The sequence below is a fragment of the Pteronotus mesoamericanus genome, unplaced genomic scaffold (genome assembly GCF_021234165.1).
Source record: "Pteronotus mesoamericanus isolate MK-2021 breed Mesoamerican mustached bat unplaced genomic scaffold, CSHL_Meso_final scaffold_31, whole genome shotgun sequence".
Lineage (NCBI taxonomy): Eukaryota > Metazoa > Chordata > Mammalia > Chiroptera > Mormoopidae > Pteronotus > Pteronotus mesoamericanus.
Window position 1 is genome coordinate 29,214,429 of NW_026555312.1, and position 19,473 is coordinate 29,233,901.

A 19,473-nucleotide genomic window follows, 5' to 3' on the forward strand; every position below is an offset into this window, starting at 1 on the left:
GTGTGTATATACGTGTGTGTATATATATTTCATGTGGACCATAGAATAGTTTCCACATTGTTTACACAGGCAGTGGCTAACCAGGAAAGAACTTTTTGTATTATTTCAAAGTGCCTGTGGGAAGATTTTGGGTTAGGCTGGAAAAGTGCGGGGGGTCCTGTGTGGGAAGGGACGGTGGACCATGAGGCACTGCCCTCAAACCAGTACACACTAGGACTTTGTACAAATATTTTATTGATTTGTTTGCCTTTCTGCACCCAAACAGTACATTTTACCATAGTTCTTACCGTTTCCCTCACCTTCAATGCAACACTGATCAGATGAATAGCCATGCAATCATCATAGGTATCCCTAGATCATTTTTGGACAACACACCTGCTTCTGGTGACCTTGGGTTAGTCTCTGAGCTTCAGTGTCTTTTTCTTTTTTGTAAAATATAAATAATGAAAATAATAACAGGCTCCTTCCCACGGGGACTATAAAGAAATAAAAATTGTAAAAAAGCATTAACATTTATTGATGTACACACATTTACACTGTTGTTTTTTGACCTCCCACAAAAAAAAAACAAAAAAAAAAAACGCTGTTTAAGCTACCCTGCGTTTCATGTATACCTGGGATCTGTCCTCCCCTGAGCAACCTCTGATATCCACGTTGGTTTTGTCCTTAATAAACAAAACATGTGTCCATTGTCTATAAGTTTAAGCTTCCCACTGCTGGCCTGGGGTCTTTCGGGGTGTGTTCGCGCTGTGAGCGGGGCTCCACCGTGAAACGCGAATTCTCATGGGGTCGGGAGATGTTTCCCTTGGTGGGGTTCACACAGCCAGAGAGGGATCCTACTATTTCGCATCACCCGGGGCAGGCATGGACACTGGCGCTCGAGGCGCTGTAGGTCAGTGCCGGAAGCTCACGCAGGGCACCTTGACCACGGAGGGTGGGGGGCGGGGTGTGTGTGTGTGTGTGTGTGTGTGTGTGTGTGTGTGTGTGTGTTGTTGAGCGCTAGGAGAAAAGTTCACTCCGGCAGGGTCTAGAGCATCACTTGTCCCAAGCAAAGTGTGCCTCGGGGTTGCACTTGCGTTAACCACGCCAGGCATAGGAAGCTGGGCTGTGTGGAACCTGCGCTGACTCACTGGGGGTCCAGCCGCAAACAGCTGAGCTGCACTGGAGGAGTGTCTCGGCCCTTAAGTATCACCGGGAAAGCGTGAAAGAGCAGCAAGAAAAACCTGCCCGCGTGCTGCTGCATGAAGGGCAAGGGCGCCTGGTGGGTTCTTCTCGGGCGTGCGCTGCAAGCGAAGCAGCCATCGCGCGTGTTTGTTTCAGGCGGATATTTCTTCCTTTCCGCCCCATTTCCCATTTGCAACAAGCGCAGGCTCGGGACCGCCCTGTGCCAGGCGGTGAGGAAGGCAAAGTTCCTTCACAGTCCATCCAGACTACAAGGCCCCGGGAGCCTTGCGTGGCGGGCGTGGGTCCCTCAGCCTGCGATGCGCCAGGATACAAAGGGCCACGGCTGGGCATCCCCACTCAAACCCACACGTCTCGGACAACTCTGATTCGGAAATGTAATCTGCGATTTTCAAATACTAAGATGATAAATGCTTTTTTTTGCCCCCATAGATGCATTCTTTTTTGCTGTGTACCTCACGGCCCCAATACACCTTGCACTCACTAGTTGCATGACCTTGAGCAAGTTACTTTATTTTTCTGGATTTCAAATTAGTCATTTCTATAGTGGGGATCATAATAGCTACTCCATAAAGTTGCTGGGAGGATTAAACGAATTAATACACGACAAGCGCGTAGAAAAGTGAGCAGCACCGTGGGGGGTGCTCAGCAAACACAGGCCGTGAAATTGACCGCGCAGATCCCTCCGACCTTGGACCTGTTTTCCCGGTGGTGACTTCCGGTTGTAGCCTGAAGGGCCTGGGGATATTCGGGCCCCTGCGAGCGTTCCAGGCCTAATCAAAATCCTAGGCTTTGTTTTTATTTTAAAACTCGATTAAGAATTAAGAGTTATAAACGGAGCTGAAAGTACTAAAAAGCCAGGGCAGGATCTCCTTGTCCAAGGCTCAAATCCGGATCTGTGGTTGCCGAGGCAGGTGCGCGCGGAAGCAGGACGCTTCTGGGCGTCGACGCTGGCTCAGCTCTGCCAGAAGGGGCCTGGTGACCGGCATCAGACTTGGTTTAGCGCTACCTCTCCGCGATTCAGCGGCGTCATCCCGACGGCTGAATGCGGGCCAAATTGTTTGGTGATGGGTGCTTTGGACCGCGGTGCGCTACTGCGCCCTCAGAGCAAAGGTGTGTTCTGATCGGGTAGGAGTGAAACAGAAATGGGGCACAGAGGGCGACAATTTAAGAAGCTAGGGCGTGGAAACCTGGGAGAGTATTTTCGTTTTAGTGCCTTCCAAGTCTCTGCATTGTGTTTGGTCAGGTTCTTCTCCGGCTGGGATCTGTCTTCAAACACTGCTTGGAAAAGCACACAATAAAGGGCCGCTCTTGGGCTTGAGATGAGCGCGGGCCTCCCCTGGACTGCGGAAGAAAGCGCGGGGCCGAGTAAGAAGGGCAGGCTTGCCTCTCCATAGGCAAAACCAACACCCTGCAGCGGCCGCAGGGCGAGAGACGAGAAACCTCAGGTAGAGCCGCGGCTCCAGGGCACTGACACCCGGACAGTGTTCAGGAGGGGGTCCGGACGCGGCTGCTCAGCTGGGCCAGGACGGCGGGGTGGAGGGGAGTGAGAGGGGAAGTGACCTCTTGAACCTCTTCAAATACAAATCCTATAAGAGGTTTTGTAAGGAAAGAAAAGCGGAAGGACAGGAAAATGGAGAAGCAGCGGAGTCCATCTGAGGCTTGAATGGCCTTTTAAGAATTTTAGGTCCCTGGGGTTTGCAGACTTCTCTGCGGTAGACCAGCCATTGGTAATGAACTTTGGATTTCCCCTCAGGAGCATGAAGCGACCAGCTGACTTCCTCCAATATGCATATTTTATAAATATAAACATCTGCGTAGTTTAATAGCCATTTAAATAAATCATTCACATAAACTCTTACCCTTAAAACGACCTGACACAAATTAGCTTTCCTTTAATTTTTTTTAATTAAAATTATTTTCTTTTACTGATTTTAGAGAGAGAAGAAAGGAGGGAGAAAGAAAGGGAGAGATTCATCGATGTAAGAAACGTTGATCTGTTACCTCCTGCACACACCCCGACCGGACCGAACTCTGCATCCCAGGCGTGTGCCCTCTCGCGGAATCTATCCTGCGAACTTTTGGTCTGTGGGATGACTCTCCAACCAACAGAGCCACACCGGCCAGGGCAAATAGCTTTTCTTTACCCCCAGTCTTTTTCTTCTTTTCATAACTGGCTTTTGCAGCTAAAGTCTTATTTCCAGACTGGTGGCCAGAGTGTTTTTACACTTTGCTGTCTGTTCTATTGTAACGTTCCACCTATCTCACTCTCCCTATCCAAAATAGATTCATAATTTTATCTTTTCCAGTTAGAGAGAGAATATATTTTTTTGGGGGAAAAAGGTCCCTTTTCTTTGGCATTTGTTGGTTATATGCTAGCAAATGACCATGGGTTGGGTGTTCACTGCAGCAAGCCTAATGAGGCATTCAGCTGCTACTAGTTCTCAGTTTTAAAGAAGACTGACACCCCTTGATGAGTCAGATATTCACCTATTTACTTTTCTAGTCTCTGGAGTTAAAATGTAAAGAATTTGAAAAAATGTAAGTTGTTTACATTTGTCAACTTTTCATTCAGCAAAAGGGGCCCTTTTAAAGTTTTCTTCTCCCATTGAAAGGAGATTCTGTTTGGGGACGTGCAAATATAAACTAAACCATTAGAACCCAAATTTTGGAACAAAATGGGTGTGCAACATTAAAACAGACCAACTAGACAGATAGGATTTGGGGGTGGAGGGGACTATGTATGCCTTTTGGACAGAGATCCTCATTTGAATAAGGGGACAGAACATATTTGTGGCGTGGGCTGGTGTTAGAGAGGGGCAAAATAAAGAGGGTAGTGAGTAATAGATTGTCTTTAGGGAGCATTTTCACCTAGACAGCAGGTTTAAGCATCATCCATCTTTGGTCTGCTGCTTTGTGTAAGTAGAGGGTAGGTGTTGGCATCAAGCTGAGGGGATTTGCCCTACTGAGCTTAGCAAAAACAGAATTTAATAAACTTTTTGTTTTGTGGTTTCTGCCTATGGAAAACTTCTGCAGTTGGAGGGTTCTCAGAAAAGATCTGAGCCTGAAAAACTTTCCATCTGTAAATCAGTTACAAAAAACAATGAAGTCAAATTATTGTGCATTTTATGGACATAGGAATTTAACAGAAAAGAAAAAAATGTGAATGCATATAGCAGGTAAGAGTGACTGGAGAAGAAATTTCTAAAAACATGTATAAATTCATAGTGATATGAAAATAATAAATAATTTGAGTGTCTTGAATTTATCACAATGTATTCCCAATCCCTTTCTAACTAGGAAATTGTTTTGAGGCCAAGACTTGATTGATGTCTGTTTTTTGGGTGTGCCTACAAAGTAAAGATCAGATTTGGGCAGTGTAGGTAGCAACACTTAAAAATATTTTTTCCTGGACAATATTACTTGTACGTTTTCTTCTAGTTTTCATTTCTTTTTCTGATATAATGACAGTGCAGTTTACCTTCATACCTTGAATTAAACATAGAATTTCAATTGATTGGACTAGAATAAATGTTACTCAAATAATGCAGATACTTCATTTGCATAATTAAAGCTACCTTTGTCTAAACTATTTCTTAAAGTTTTAAATATTACTTTAAAAAGGAATTTAACTTTGAAAATTTAAATAATTTTAAAAATTCTAAATTTTACTTTCATATTTATGTGATAACTTTGTCTTTTTGAGATAACATGAACAACTTTGCAACTATCTATTAACCATTCAATTACTCCTTTAAAGAGGAAGCAATAAACACATTCTCACTCTTTAAAACTAGGTGAATAGAATCATCAGAAGATTAACAGTAAACTCTGAGGTCAATACAGTTTGAAACTTTCATGAACAACTCAGAGTTTCAAAGGAGAGCAATGTTTTGGAGAATAGGATAAAATTTATTTAAAAAAAACTTGTATTTAAAAAGTGTATTTAAAAAACTATTTAGAGAAATTTTTGCCTGGCATCTTTCCTTCCTTCTACTTGTGACAGCATCTCTTATCCTTAAGAAGAACACTCCTCACTCAGTGTCATCCCAGTACCATCACATTGTTATGACACCCTCAGATGTGGGTTGATGTGACCTATGCCTGTCTATACCACCCATTCTTTGGCCACCCATCCTTTGACCATCCTTCCTGGTAATAGTGTAGGGAAAGAAAAGTAATTTTTCCTTTATCCTTCTAGGTTCTGTTGCTGAGACCCTTCTTAATAGAAGACTGATAAACAAGAGATAAAGGAACACAAGTTTAACAACATGTGTGCTTCCTATATATGTATGAGAGACCCAAGATAATTGAGTGCTCCCTGAAGTGGCCCAAGTCACCACATTAAATACCATCTTTAAATACCAGCTAAATTAAATATGACCACATTAAAATAAATACCAGCTAAAGACAAAAGAAAGATGTTGTGGGGTGGGGGACCCAGTTAAGGAATATCATTTAAAAAAAGTCCAGTAAACAAGGGCAAGGTTGGGTTTTTCCTTAAGGTTTTATTTATTTATTTTTAGAGAGCGGAAGAGAAGGAGTAAGGGAGGGGAAGAGAAGGAGAAAGGGAGGGAAACATCAAGGTGTGGTTGCATTTCGCACACCCCCTCCTGGGGACCTGGCCTGTAACCCAGGCACGTGCCCTACATTGGGAATGAACCAGCAACCCTTTGGTTCGCAGGCTGGTGCTTAGTCCACTGAGTCACACCAGCTTGTACAGTTGTTGTATAGATTTAAGTAAGTGCCTTCTCCATTGCAAAGAGTTTCTTGAGATTTAGCATCACTCTTTTCTTCCTGGTACAGAGAGGGAGACATTGACAGATGGGTATTTGCAGTATAAATGTAAATGTCCCTTACAGAGGGTAATTTCTGCTCAGTTTTCAGAGTGTCATCTGTGTCTTCTGTTTCTTCAAAATGATCTCTGTGTCAAAGGGGCATATTTTGGGGTGGCATATTCTCTGCCCTCTCAGTAAGAAGTCAAGATAATATGAGAGGGAGACGCAATAGAGAAATGGGTGTTGATGGTGGTAGGTCAAGGAAGTCTACCCTGGGGTGACATTGATATGGAACTTGATTGAGAGGAGTCAGCTATGGTAAGATCTGGGCAGGTGGAGCAAAAGATATTAATTCAATGCAAAAGCCCAAAAGAATGAACTTAGGATATTCAAAGGTTATTGAGTGGACCAAAGTACCTGGACTGACATTCTCCACTCTAGGTGCTGGTTGTTCAGAATGAGAAAGACAGTGCTAATAAACAGAGATAAAGTCTGACTTCTGAGCTCTTCTTTTTCTAGACAGTCACCCTGTAAGTACCCACTGTTCTGTAATGGCCACATAACAGTATAGACTTTTTACAATGTAGCACAGTAGATTACAATGCTTTTAACAAATACTTGACTTTCTCCATTTTTCTATGAGGTACTCACATTTTAGTGGAATATGTTTGTAGATATGCTGATTTTTCCTATTTTAGTCACAGTCACATTATTCCTAAACTCTGTAGACACTGAAGTCTGGCTATGGAATTAACATAGATAAGTGATAGATTGAAGGAGATTCTTAAGTTCAGTACTGTTCAAATTGTGGTAGGTAATGTGTGCAGGTCGGGTACTCACAATGCTAGGGGGAGACCTGGAGTTGATTCAGAAGAGGATTATGAGTGATGAAAGGGATGAAGGATGACACTGACGTTGCAAAGATAGCAGAGTTGAGGAGCATTCAGTGTTGAGAAAGCTGAAGAGGAGTTTTACTGGTGGCCTTTAAGTAGGTGAAAGTCATACTTTGAAAATAAAGCTCGTTAGCCCTGGCCACTGTGGCTCAGTTCGTTGAGCCTCATCCCATGAGATGAAAGGTCACTGCTTCAATTCCTGGTCAGAGCACATGCCTGGGTTGCAGGTTTGGTCCCCAGTACGGGTACGTAACAATGGATTGATGTTTCTCTCTTGCATTGATGTTCCTTTCTGTCTGTTTTCTTCTTCCATTCCCCTTCTCTAAAAATAAAGTTTTTTTTTTTTTAAAAACAAATCAAAGTGAATTTTTAAACTATAATAAAAGGAACAGAGAGTGTATCAGGGTGATTCAGACTGCATGGCACTGAAATCCCTACTAATACACTAAGCACACTATCTTACATAACCAAAAATCTTAGTATAGGGCTGGTTCTGGAGCTGGTTGTTTTAGCAGCTCAATGGTATCAGCAAGGCCACAAAGTCTTTCTGTTTTTCTACTCTGCTGGCCGCAGAATCCACTTCACCTTAGAACTTGTTTATGTTCTGGAGCGAAATAAGCCAGGGGGCGAAAGACAAATACCATGTGATCTCACCTATAAGTGGAACCTAACCAACAAAACAAAGATGCAAGGAAAATAAGACCAGGAACACTGAAAGAAAAAAAGAAACCAACAGACAAAAGGGAAGGAGGGAGGGGTGGGGGGGAAGGAAGGGAAAGGGCAAGTCAAGGAACACATAGCAAGGACTCATGCACAAAGTCAAAGTGGGGAAAGATTGAGGGAGGGAGGGGGGAGGGGGCAGGGGAAAGTAGTGGGGTGAAGGCGGAGACAAATGTATTTGAAAAAATTAATTAAAATTAAAAAAAAGATAGCATGTGCTTCACTGTTTGCATTTAGAAGGATATATATGGAAAAAAATCTCAATAGTGGAATGAAAATTATTCATTTTTTAAAAATTTATAAATCATGTTTATTCTGTTACAGTTGTCTCCGTTTCCCTTTACCCCCTCCACCCATCCCACCCCGACCCCCCCACAGTCAATTCCCACTCTGTTGTCCATGTCCATGGATCATTCATACATGTTCTTTGTTTAGTCCCTTCTCCTTCTTTCCACCATTGCCCTCTTTCCTTATCCCCTCGGTTCACTTTCAGTTTGCTTCATTTCTCCGTGCCTGTGATTTATTTTGTTTATTAGTTTATTTTGTTGAATAGAGTCCACTTATAGGTGAGATAATATGGTATCTGTCTTTAATCAACTGGCTTATTTCACTTAAGCTGATTATTTTTTTTTAAAGGAGAGGTTTGGATCCCATGCTTCTCTCTGGATCAGGAGCAACTTCCAGTGAAATGTAATTCACAGATTATCTAAGCCAATGGTAGTCAAGTACAGTGGGATTGACTTGGACTAATGACATCTCTCTGGAACTAGGAATGGGGTAAATCTCCTCTAAGTCACATAGTCTCATGCGTATCATGGGATTAATAAATGAAATTTGGGTTCTTTAGAAAGGAGGGAGGGGAAAATGCATGCACGAGGCATTCAGGGTAGATATAAGGAAGAGTAATCTAATAGAGATGATGTTGAATGCTGGAAAAATGTAGCATGGGAGGATATGGAATCTCTTTCTTCGAAATTATAGGATTCTATTTGTCTGAATCCTGTTATTTTGCTTCTGTTCCTGTCTCCTTGTCAGGCATGGTGGGGTAGAAGCAAAAGAGAGTGCTTCCTAAAATTACCATTAGAGTTACCTGAAATTGCTGGTTAACACACAGATTCAAGTCTCACCTCAGAGTCCTGGCTGGTGAGGCTCAGTGGATTGAGTGCCAGCCTGCTAACCAAGAGGTCGCTGATTTGATTCCCAGTCAGGGCACATGCTTGGGTTGCAGGCCATGTACCCAGTAGGGGGTGCACGAGAGGCAACCCTCGCTTCCTCCATTCCCCTCTGTCTTAAAATAAATAAACAAAATCTTTAAAAAAAAAGAGTCTCACCTCAGAGATTTAGATGTATTTTAGGGTGAGATCTATGGCACTTTGTTTTTAAATAGTGATTCATGTGGATCTGATGTAGCCTATCAGCTGAACTCCATTTGGAAACCACTGGTAATAAATACAGAATAGATATATATTGTTTTTTATCACATAAGGGACAGTCACAAAAATTGACCATGACCTACACCACAAAAGAAGTCTCAATAAATTGCAAAGAATTAATTCTGTTTGAACCATATTCACTCACTACAATGCAATAAGTTAAAGACATTGAGTTACAAAGCTTATCAAAAGGGAAATCATGAAATACTGAGAGATGATGACAGAAAAAGCATTCCATGTCAGAGCAGCTAAAGCACTGCTTAAAGGGTAATTTATAGCTTTCAAACCAATGATCAGAAATTAAGAAAGATTGAGAGCAAATACATTAATGGCTCAACTCAAGAAGCTGAAAGTGAAGTAGTGGTATAGTCCAGAGAAACAATGCATTGGTCTGAATTTTTGCTCAGAAACAGCAAAGCTCACAGTGTCTAGATTCAGCAGAAAGTGGTATTTATTAGAGAATATTTAAAGACTCTGGTTTTGGAGGGCTGAAGAGTCCATTTTGGAGGATGCATTACCAGAACAACATCAAATCCCACCAAAAGACAGCTGCAGAAAGACCCCTCTGTAGTTCTTGCCACTGCTGGGCACCGCTAATAATCTTAAATGTCAGGGTCTTCTTGATCAATTAATGCCCCTGAGGTCACCCTGGCCAGAAAGGAGTTTCTACATTCCATGCGTGGTGCCTGATTCCCCCAGTCTCGTGCACACAGAAATCTCACACAGGTGGTTCTGATTGACAGAGTCTAAATCACAGGTGCAAAGTCTAGCTATGGGGAGGCTGGGAAGAGAAGTTTCTGACTTCCAGCTTGGGAGGCAGAACTCATTATAAGGGAAATTCACGACTTGGGATGGAAGGGTACATGGCAAATATCTTCTGTATTCAAAAAGGAAGGAAATTGTAAAGATGATGACAGAAATCACTGAAATGGACAATCTTCCTCTGTAAAATTTAGATAATTTAAAGAGCCAAAAGATATTTCTTTAAGAACAATAATAAAATAGATACACCTCTGATGACATTTAGGAAAATATTGATGTTACGTGCACGCGTGCGCGCGCACACACACGTGCACACACACACACACAGAAACTCACACCCGGGAAATAGCTAAGGTAGCAAGTTTATAATTTATAAACTAATACTTTCTCATTAGGTCAAGATTCAAAGTCCTGAGAGAGAGAGATGATGATTGTACAAGTCTGATTCAGATATCTGCCACTGGGCATGCTGTGGAGTAGAGAGGTTTTGGCTCTCCCTATTTTTGAGTTGGCAGGCCCTTTCTCTAAACAAGACTGTATACAGTAGGAAATATCCCAAAGGGGCAACCAATCAATGACAGATCCTAATATCTGTAATGTGAGTTATTTCATTGGTATCTTATTGATGGATATTTATATTCTTTCCAAAATTTCATTACTATAAATGCTTCAAAAATATTTTATGATAATTTTTTCCCTAGAACTGAAAGTCCTGGATCAAAAGATATGATTTTAAGTCTTTTGACTGAGCTGTCAAGTTCTTTTCTCTAAAGTTGTAACAATTACAGCTTCACTAGCTGTAAGATAGGGTCATTTCATTGTATGTGTCCCCGCCTTGTTTATTCCATAATGGAGGTTGTATCTCACAGCTGTTTTACTTTGAATTTTTAAATATGCCTGAGGGTAAGCAATTTTCATATATTATCTAATTTAATACATACAATATTTTGTAAGGGAGACATCATGATCTCCATTTTACAGAGGAGAAAACTAAAGCTCAAGAAAAATGAAAAGACTTGCCCTTCCTCAGTCCTTCATTTATTCAGTAGATGATATAGGATTCAAACTGAGATTTTTTTTGACTGTAAAGTCCTCATTTTTAACTGCTGTTTTAGTTCTCAGAAGATAGATATATTAAACAAAATACATAAATTTAAATATTTAAGGGTCAGAAACAAATGTAGTCAGAGTTTCCCAAAAAGTGTTTCAAGGAACGCAAGACTTCGCAAATTCTCTGAGAAAAAACAAGCAAACGATGCAGTGTTTAAAGTGTTGGGAAGTGCTGGATGTGTTCATTTTTGGAGATCCATAGTAAGTGTTAGGATATTTAAGGCTTTGAGAAGTCTTACAACACAGAAACTGTTTAACTCTGTTTAACAGAAAAGTAGTGTTCCAAGGATGATGTTTTGGGAAATGATGCCAAACACTGTATTTCTTATTTGTGTGTCAATTACTCTCGCATTGGCTAAACAATGGTAAATGATATTGGGGATAGTAGATATATTATTTCCACCATTATTTAATGAGAATATTTCTGCTATTTCACCACTATTATGTTGGCCTTGACTTTGAGACAAATGTAGTCTTTATTATCTTAAGAATACTTTTTTATTTTCTGACTTAAAAAACCAGAAATATGTGTTGAATGTGAGTAGTCAGCTTCTCATATAAGGGGGAAAAGTTCAGTAATAGTCTGTTAGTTCAGCAAATGGACAGTATTTTTGATGGACTAGGAGACACTTACCAAAGCTCTTGCAATAACATAGTTCCTTCCCTGGACTGGGGAAAGGCACATGCATTTTCTGTCGGAGGAGTGGCATTTGGATTTTTCACCTTCACTGTAGGCTAGAGAAAAGGGTAAGCACCTACCTTGCTCATTGTTCATTCAGCAAATGTTTTTGAGTGCGTAGTATGCGCCAGGCAGAGTTTGGGTGCTTTGTCTCTAGCAGCAATGCAGCATTTAGCACATGGTGGGGACAAATAAATACTGTCAGTCTAAACCAATTTTTAAAGAATTGGATTTGATGTGGGGCTGTCTGCATCCCCCCTATTGGCCCCCATGTAAGGAGGACCTAATGTGATTTTCTTCTGTTTCTGATCTCTTTCCTCTCTTCCCATTATCTCTCCTCTTTCTCCTTCCCTCACCTTTTCCATGTCTGAAGTCTGCTGACTGCAGGCATTGAAGACATGGATATGTGTGTATCTTTTGCCTAGAGACACACACTCTGACCTAACTGTGGCTTAGCTTTGGCATAAATATTCAAAATGGAACCAGGAAGGCTTTAACTACTGAGAACACAGACCTTTCTTTTGGCCAGAGAAGTGGTTTGAGATGGACTTGATGGTTCTTGGGGAGCTGACAAATGAGTGATTGCTTTTTAGCTTTGGAAACCTTTTTTTTTTTCACCACCAGTTTCCTTGTCTACACATTTATGAGGCAGTAAACAGTCCCCGTATGCATAATGAGTTCTGACATCCTAGGTCTATGCACTTAAAACAGCAAATTAGCCAGCACTTTCAACAGCAGTACCCCCTGAGGCTGCACAGCTAGCCGTCCCTGCCCGAATGTTTTATTATAAACTTTACTATAAAACATTCCCTGGCTTTTTCTCTGTCTTTCTGTTTCATGGCTCAAGTCATTTCCTCCTCTGCCTCTCCAGGACTGATAGAATGATGCAGTTGGATTTAAAAAACCTTGTTTAGACACCTACCTTCCATTTTGGCTGAGGGTGCAAGGTGTTTTTTTAGAAGAAGTTGTGTAATCCTAATCTAATAGGGAGACAGAGTAAGAGCTTTTTTCTCAGATATCTGACAAAGCTGATGACTTCTACCTTCCCTCTTGCTCTTTGTCAGCCAACATGAGATCTGTGAAATTTTGGAAGTTTTATTTGAATGAATGAAGAAAATATAAGTTGAAAGAGAGGTGGATGGGGAAGGGCTAGAAATTAGTGATGAGTTATTAATTCTTAGTCTTCATGCTTTTGTGAGGTTGAAAATGTTTCAAACAGACTAGTATCAGAAACTAATAATTTTCTTATGAGTGGAAAGATCTTCATTTTAGAATTGACAGTAATGACAGTACAGAGAGAGTTGTAACAATGAGATTTTCTATCATCAAACCTGGCTTTCCAACCCCTAAGTTCTTCTGGAACACTAATGAAGAGATGGCATGGCAGGTTGGAGTTTATAGAAGTGAGTTTTTAGTGAATCTTGTTGATATTTACATATTGATCACACAAAAATATCCAACCATTACTTATTAATCACTTAGAATATAAACTTTGGTTTATTATCAAGTGAGCATAAATTCTCCTTTCTTTTTCTGTCCAACTTGATAGTGCTTCTCACTTAAAATGTTATTCAGAAAGTCTCTGTTTTTCAGTTTCTAGATTATAAAATGGCCTTTTTATCTTTCCTTGAAATTAGAAAAGTATACCTAAGGGTCCATACTTTAAGATTGCAGACAGATTACAGCTTTGTGTGGAGTGAATAGAGGGATAGGGGTAGGCTAGTTCAGGATTCCCTTTCTTCAGGCTTGGGAGGGGAAGTTGATAACAATCTGAGCCCTGGTTTCACTCAGTGGTGGTCCCAGTGCATCGAGCTGTTCTTGGGTTGGCTGCTGGGCGGAGTCGTGTCTTTTACACCTGTTTCTCCAGACATGAATACCTGGTGAGGTGAGGGGTCAATGGTGATGGGTTCCTACCACACAAGGGAAGAGTCGAGGAAGCTTTTTCACCTTTGTTTTGCTATGTTTGGCTCCCAGGAATGCAGCCAGTGCTTGTCTGTCCAGTGTCTGCTTTGTTCTCTCGATGTCCTCATTTTTTACTGCAAGTTGCTTTTTTGTAGAAAGACTTCTACAGCCCTGGTTGGTGTGTCTCAGAGAATTGAGTGCCAGCCTGCAAATCGAAGGGTCACAGGTTTAATTCCCAGTGTAGGGCACATGCCTGGGTTGCAGGCCAGGTCCCCAGGAGGGGGTGCTCTAGAGGCAACCACACATTGATGTTTCCCTCTTTTTTCCCCTCCCTTCCCCTCTCTAAAAATAAATACACTCTTTAAAAAAAAAGATTCCTACATAATTTTTGCTTCCCACTTTGAATTAGAGAGAACACTCATTCTTTAAGGTTGTTATTCTGAGGCCCAGAGCCACCCTCCTCACTTTGTTTTTAACATCTTGATGAAAGTTTGCTAAATTCCTTATTTATAAAAGAATTTCCTCTGTATTAGGGACAAAGATTAAAAAAACCCAACCAAACAAAGAAATCAAAGGTTTCCTGTTTTTATAGGTTATCACAATTTGAATGTGAAAATGTGATTTTCAAATACTTTTTGTTTTGAATGAAATTCAGATAAATGGTCATCTTGCCATTGGTGTTTCCCTGAAGCAGAGGGAGGCTTCCAGTACTCCATACATAGTTCAATTTCCTTCTCCTCTTTTGCTCAGGTCTGAGCCTCTGTGGTCTGCACTGCTGTCTTTTTTCTCTAAGAATATGTCTTATCTTGGAAAGTCTGCAGGCTGCATAGTAGTTTCCGTTGGTGGTATCATTACTACTATTTACAGGGGATGGGCACTTAGCAAACAATCTTGATGAAGATCCTCTGTGCACGGGAGGTGAAACTGAACTCACTGCTCCTCTGCGTTTTGTGCTGAGCTTTGCTGAGGGGGTTTCCTCACTTCAGAGCCCCACTGTGAGTTTTCACTTCCTAGTTACTTATGTACTCTGGGAAAATCACCTAACCAAGATTTCCAAAACAGAGCAGACCCATTAAGGCAGAAATCAGAACTATCTGAGATTTCATTGACTTAGTTCCTGAAATACGGAAACACTTTTTTAAAAAGCTTCTTTTCCCTTTTACTTTTCCAAAAGAATCTTTTTTTCACGTTTCATTGTTGCTGAATAGGTTATCTGTAGGTCAGTGTGTTTCCAGGTTGTTTGTATTTCCTAAAATTGTGCCTTTCCCCAACTGTAGCACAAGAGATCGCAAGCTTCTCTGTGAAACAGGATGGCAGACCAAGGCCAGCAAAACTCTGCTGTTTCTGTTTCGGATTCTCCCAATGCAGGTATTTTAGGACTCTTCTGGTGGTTAAGGAGACAAAAATCGGCAGAGAAAAATCCTGTACTTTTCAGCTTCCGGCTAATTTGGTGGTGCTCAGAACAAGTTTTTTTTTTCCTTTAAAGATTTTTTTCCCCCCCATGACCTTTAAGAACTGGCTACATTTTGCAGTACTTTTCCTTTTGATGAGTCATTTTCCAGATACAGTGTGAGGATGACTTTCAGTTTAGATACAAAGACCATACAACTACAGATTCTCATGCACATGCTAATAAATTCATAGAACAGATGATTTAAATGTTCTGTCTTTGCTGGATGCCTTAAAAAGATTATTTTCTTTTCCCCTAGAGAGGGGGAGAGAAAATCCCCCCACCAGATTTGCTTAATTTCCAGCTTTAAACATGCACTAAAGGAGTTCATTTACACATGAAATTGAGTCATATGTGAAGAAATTTTGACCTAAAATGTTTTCTTTTAATCTGTGGATTAAAAAGCATGTACTAACATGTAAACTTATTTCTTTTTTTCCATGTAGAAGGCTTTAGTTCATGTAACTTTACTCAGCAACATTGTAAACTAGTCCTAAGCCTCATTTTGAAAATAATACTTTAAAAGTTTATTTAGCTTTTTTATCTTTAAAATAAGAGTAAAGAGCCCTAGCTGGTGTGGCTCGGTGGATTGAGCACAGGCCTGTGAACCAAAAGGTTACCTGTTCGATTCCCAGTGTAGGGCACATGTCTGGGTTGCAGGCCAGGTCCCAAGCAGGGGGTGTGTGTAATGCAACCACACATTGGTGTTTCTCTCCCTCTCTTTCCCTCTCTAAAAATAAATAAAATCTTTACAAAGAAATAAAGTAAAGACATTAAGTAAGTTCATAGAATAATTTTGTCACCACCAAGAAAATAATTTAAGGCTTATAATTCCATCATGTAATAGTTTTTTGGCTCTAATGCTTTGAGGTGTTTCGTATGAGAATAAATGATTGTTACTATGATGTTATAGAGCTGAGTCACTTCAAGATAAGAGTTCTAGGTTTTGTTATTTTAATCTTTATGAAGCTGGTGGCTCCACAAGTAAATGTTTGTAAAATCTTTATATTTTCAAGGAATATGCATTGAACCATTGCTATGCACAAAGAACCTTTGCTAAGTGCTGTAGACTCAGAGGTGAACAAGGTGAAAAAATTCAAGGGATCATAAAGGGAGAGCAGGAGAGACAGTGATCTGCATTGAATCATGTTCCCTAAAATTCATATGTTGGGGTCCTAATCTCCAGTACCTCAGAAGGTGACTGTTTTTGGAGGTGGGATCTTTAAAGTTGTACATATACATAATAGAATACTACTCAATTATAAGAAAAGATTAAATACTGCCATTTGCAATAACATGAATGGATCTTGAGATTATCATGCTGAGCAAAATAAGACAGACAGAAAAGGTCAAGAATCATGATTTTACTCATATTGGGACATAAAACAGAAAGCAACAAATGGACAGACAAGACAAACAAACAAAACTCAAAGACATAGGCAACAGCATGGTGGTTACCAGAGGGGAATGGTAAGAGGTAGTAAAGAGTAAATGGGGTCAGATATATGGTGATTGAAGGAGACAAGACTTTAGGTGGTGAGCACACAATACAATATATAGATGATATGTTATAGAATTGAAACCTATATAATTTAAATAACTAATGTTACCCCAATAAATTTAACAAAATTAAAAAAGTGGTGATTAAGATACAGTGAAGTCATATAGTGGTCCCTAATCCAATCTGACTGGTATCCTTAGAGAAATGAGGAGATTAGGACCCACACACAGAGGGAAGTTTGTGCGAACACACAAGGAGAAACACCCATCTACACACCAATGAGAGAGACCTCAGAAGAAACAACCTTGTTGACACTTGGATCTTGGACTTCTGGCTTCCAGAACTCAAAGGAAATAATTTATGGTTATGTATGTCACCACATCTGTGGTGCTGTTATGGTAGCTCTAGTAAAGTAATATAGGTAGAGAGTTCCATTATGAAACAGAAAGGCAAATAATGCTTAAAAATGATGGGTCACTTGTCAGTCTCTGTAATCTTGTGGGTCAAATACAATACTGTACAAAGTATGTGCTCAATAAATGCTGATACTTGCCAACCAAGCCTGCACTTCATAAGGTGATGCCTTACTAGTGCTTTCTCTTCTATTAATATTATTGTTTGCAGAGCTCCTGAATTATGGGACTAATGTCATGTGCTGGACCTTATCCTCATAACTTCAAGTTTAAGGATAAGAAAGTAAAGGGGGCATTTGATACCAATTGTTAAGACAATCACTTTCAACACTGAAAAATTCTGTAATGAGCAATGGTATGTTCTTTTCAAGTAAGGGAGAAAGGCAGGTTTTTATTGTGAACACTGGATTCTCCCAATGCAGGTATTTTAGGACTCTTCTGGTGGTTAAGGAGACAAAAATCGGCAGAGAAAAATCCTGTACTTTTCAGCTTCCGGCTAATTTGGTGGTGCTCAGAACAAGTTTTTTTTTTTCCTTTAAAGATTTTTTCACACCATCTCTTTTACTGGGAAGAAGTTCAAGTCCTTTTCAGTCATATTTTTGCCCATGGTAAGTGGATAAATGTAGTTTGCATCATTTAGAGCCTTGCATATGCCTTATGGGATATTTCTGAAATGGGCAAAGTTCAGCAGAGTCTGGAGCCAAAATATCTCTATTACTGAGCCAATATAGTTCAAATGCTTATGATCCACCTCCAGCATAGTGTGCCTATGTATGTCGTTGACAGTGCAGTTGAACTGCCCCTCAAAACTGAGGGAGAGCTGCACAGGAGCAATAATGATATGTGAGCTGCCCATGGAGGTCTTTTCTGTTTTGGGAGACAGAAGCTTCAGGAGAAGTCCCGGCAGCACATGAGTATTTATAATACTTATCTTTTTCAGAGATTCAAGCCCCTGAAGCCTGTTTAGAACCTCAAAGGCTGTAGGAAAGCCCAGGTTCCCTTTGCCTTGATTTTCCTCTTTTCCTTGGATTTCACTTTTAGGACCAGTTCAGTCCAGCACCCCTGAAACTTTTAAAGGGAGTCATCTCAAAATGTGGCCTGTTAACCTCTGGGGTCTCTGGGACCCTTTCAGGTGGTCTGCAAGGTCAAAACTATTTTCATAATAATATCAAGACAATATTTACTCTTTTCACTATCATTCATGCACAAGTGTATGATGGTTTTCCAGGGGCTGCATGGCATGTGAAAACAACATTGCTCACATGACTAATGAAATGTGTATTTATCTATTATGTTTTCTAGAATGTTCCAAAATAGTAGGGTTAAGGGGCATGTGTGCATTTTCAGAGGTAAACTCAGTTCTTAGTATCTCTGTGTTCTTACTACTTATTTTTTATTATACCTACCCAAATCTTCATAAACCATTGTTTTGAAATCTCAAGCATTTTTTGCTAAGAGCTATCATTAAAATTATTTATATTGTGAAATATTAGGATTATCTCTCTTAAAATCAGGAATTAGAGAGGTAACTTCTATAATTTCTAGTATTCAATATTTTTAAAGATCTACTAATAAAAATAGAATTTTTAACTTACAAATAAAATACTGCATACACAGAAAATCCAAGAGATTCAATATCAAAGCATTTAGTTTTGAACAGAACATTTAATATAAATATAAGGGGGAAGGATTCTTATTCACTGCAACAAAAAGTTTTAAGTATATAAAGAGGTCCTGAGATAAAGTGTGAAAAACACCTTTCTAGAAATTTGATGAGACCAGATCAAGTCAGTCCCACTAATTTTAGGAAATGGACTTATTCTTTGAATAGTCTCTAACCACTCTTGACCCAAACCTGTTATTTCAATTCAATTAACATTTCTTAACTCCCACTAAGTTCCTGTCATAATAAGTGATGGTACAAAACCAGAAGTTTGAATTGAAATTTCAAGGAGCTATGCAAGAGTGGTTATTGGATCACAAGAGAGGTTGACTACTTTGAGAACTGAAGGCACAGTGTATATAGGTACAGATTCAGGCAGGTTGATGTATTTGGTATAGTGGGATGAGGAAGGCTATATTTTTTGTATGGTTTCTATTTTCAGAATGAGAATAAGGAGATGGGGGGGTATGGAGGTTTAAGGAAAGAGGAGGTATGAAATAGTCTTGTATATTTCTTGCTTTTACAAATTATTCAAGCCATAATGTAATAATATACATCAACATTTAAAAATACAGACACCAAACTGACAGTAACCAGAAGGGAAGGGGCAGGGGATAATGGGGGAAAGAAGGGGAAGAAGGGTCATCAAGAAACATCTATAAAGGACCCATGGAAAATGTCAATGAGGGGTAGGATTGAGGGTGGGAGGTGGGGGTGGGTAGGATGGGGGAAAGTAGTGGCAGGAAAATGGAGACAATTGTAATTGAACAACAATAAAATATATATGTATATTTAAAATACAGACACCATAAACAAAAGGGGGTGAACTCTGTAATGTATAAGATAGATAAAAGTTTAATACTCATATATAAAATGTACAAAGAGCTCTTATAAGTAGTTAACACAAACTACCTAATAGAAAAATAAGCAAAACACACAATTTGGCAATTTATAGTTAGGAAAGTCCAAGTTACACATCAATATGAA

General features: G+C 40.0%; 1 pseudogene; it reads right to left on the bottom strand.

Moving 5' to 3' along the window:
- Positions 1-13,344: 13,344 nt before the first annotated feature.
- The window catches only part of LOC129085585 (major facilitator superfamily domain-containing protein 8-like), a 43,967-nt pseudogene continuing 37,838 nt past the window's right edge, over positions 13,345-19,473 (bottom strand).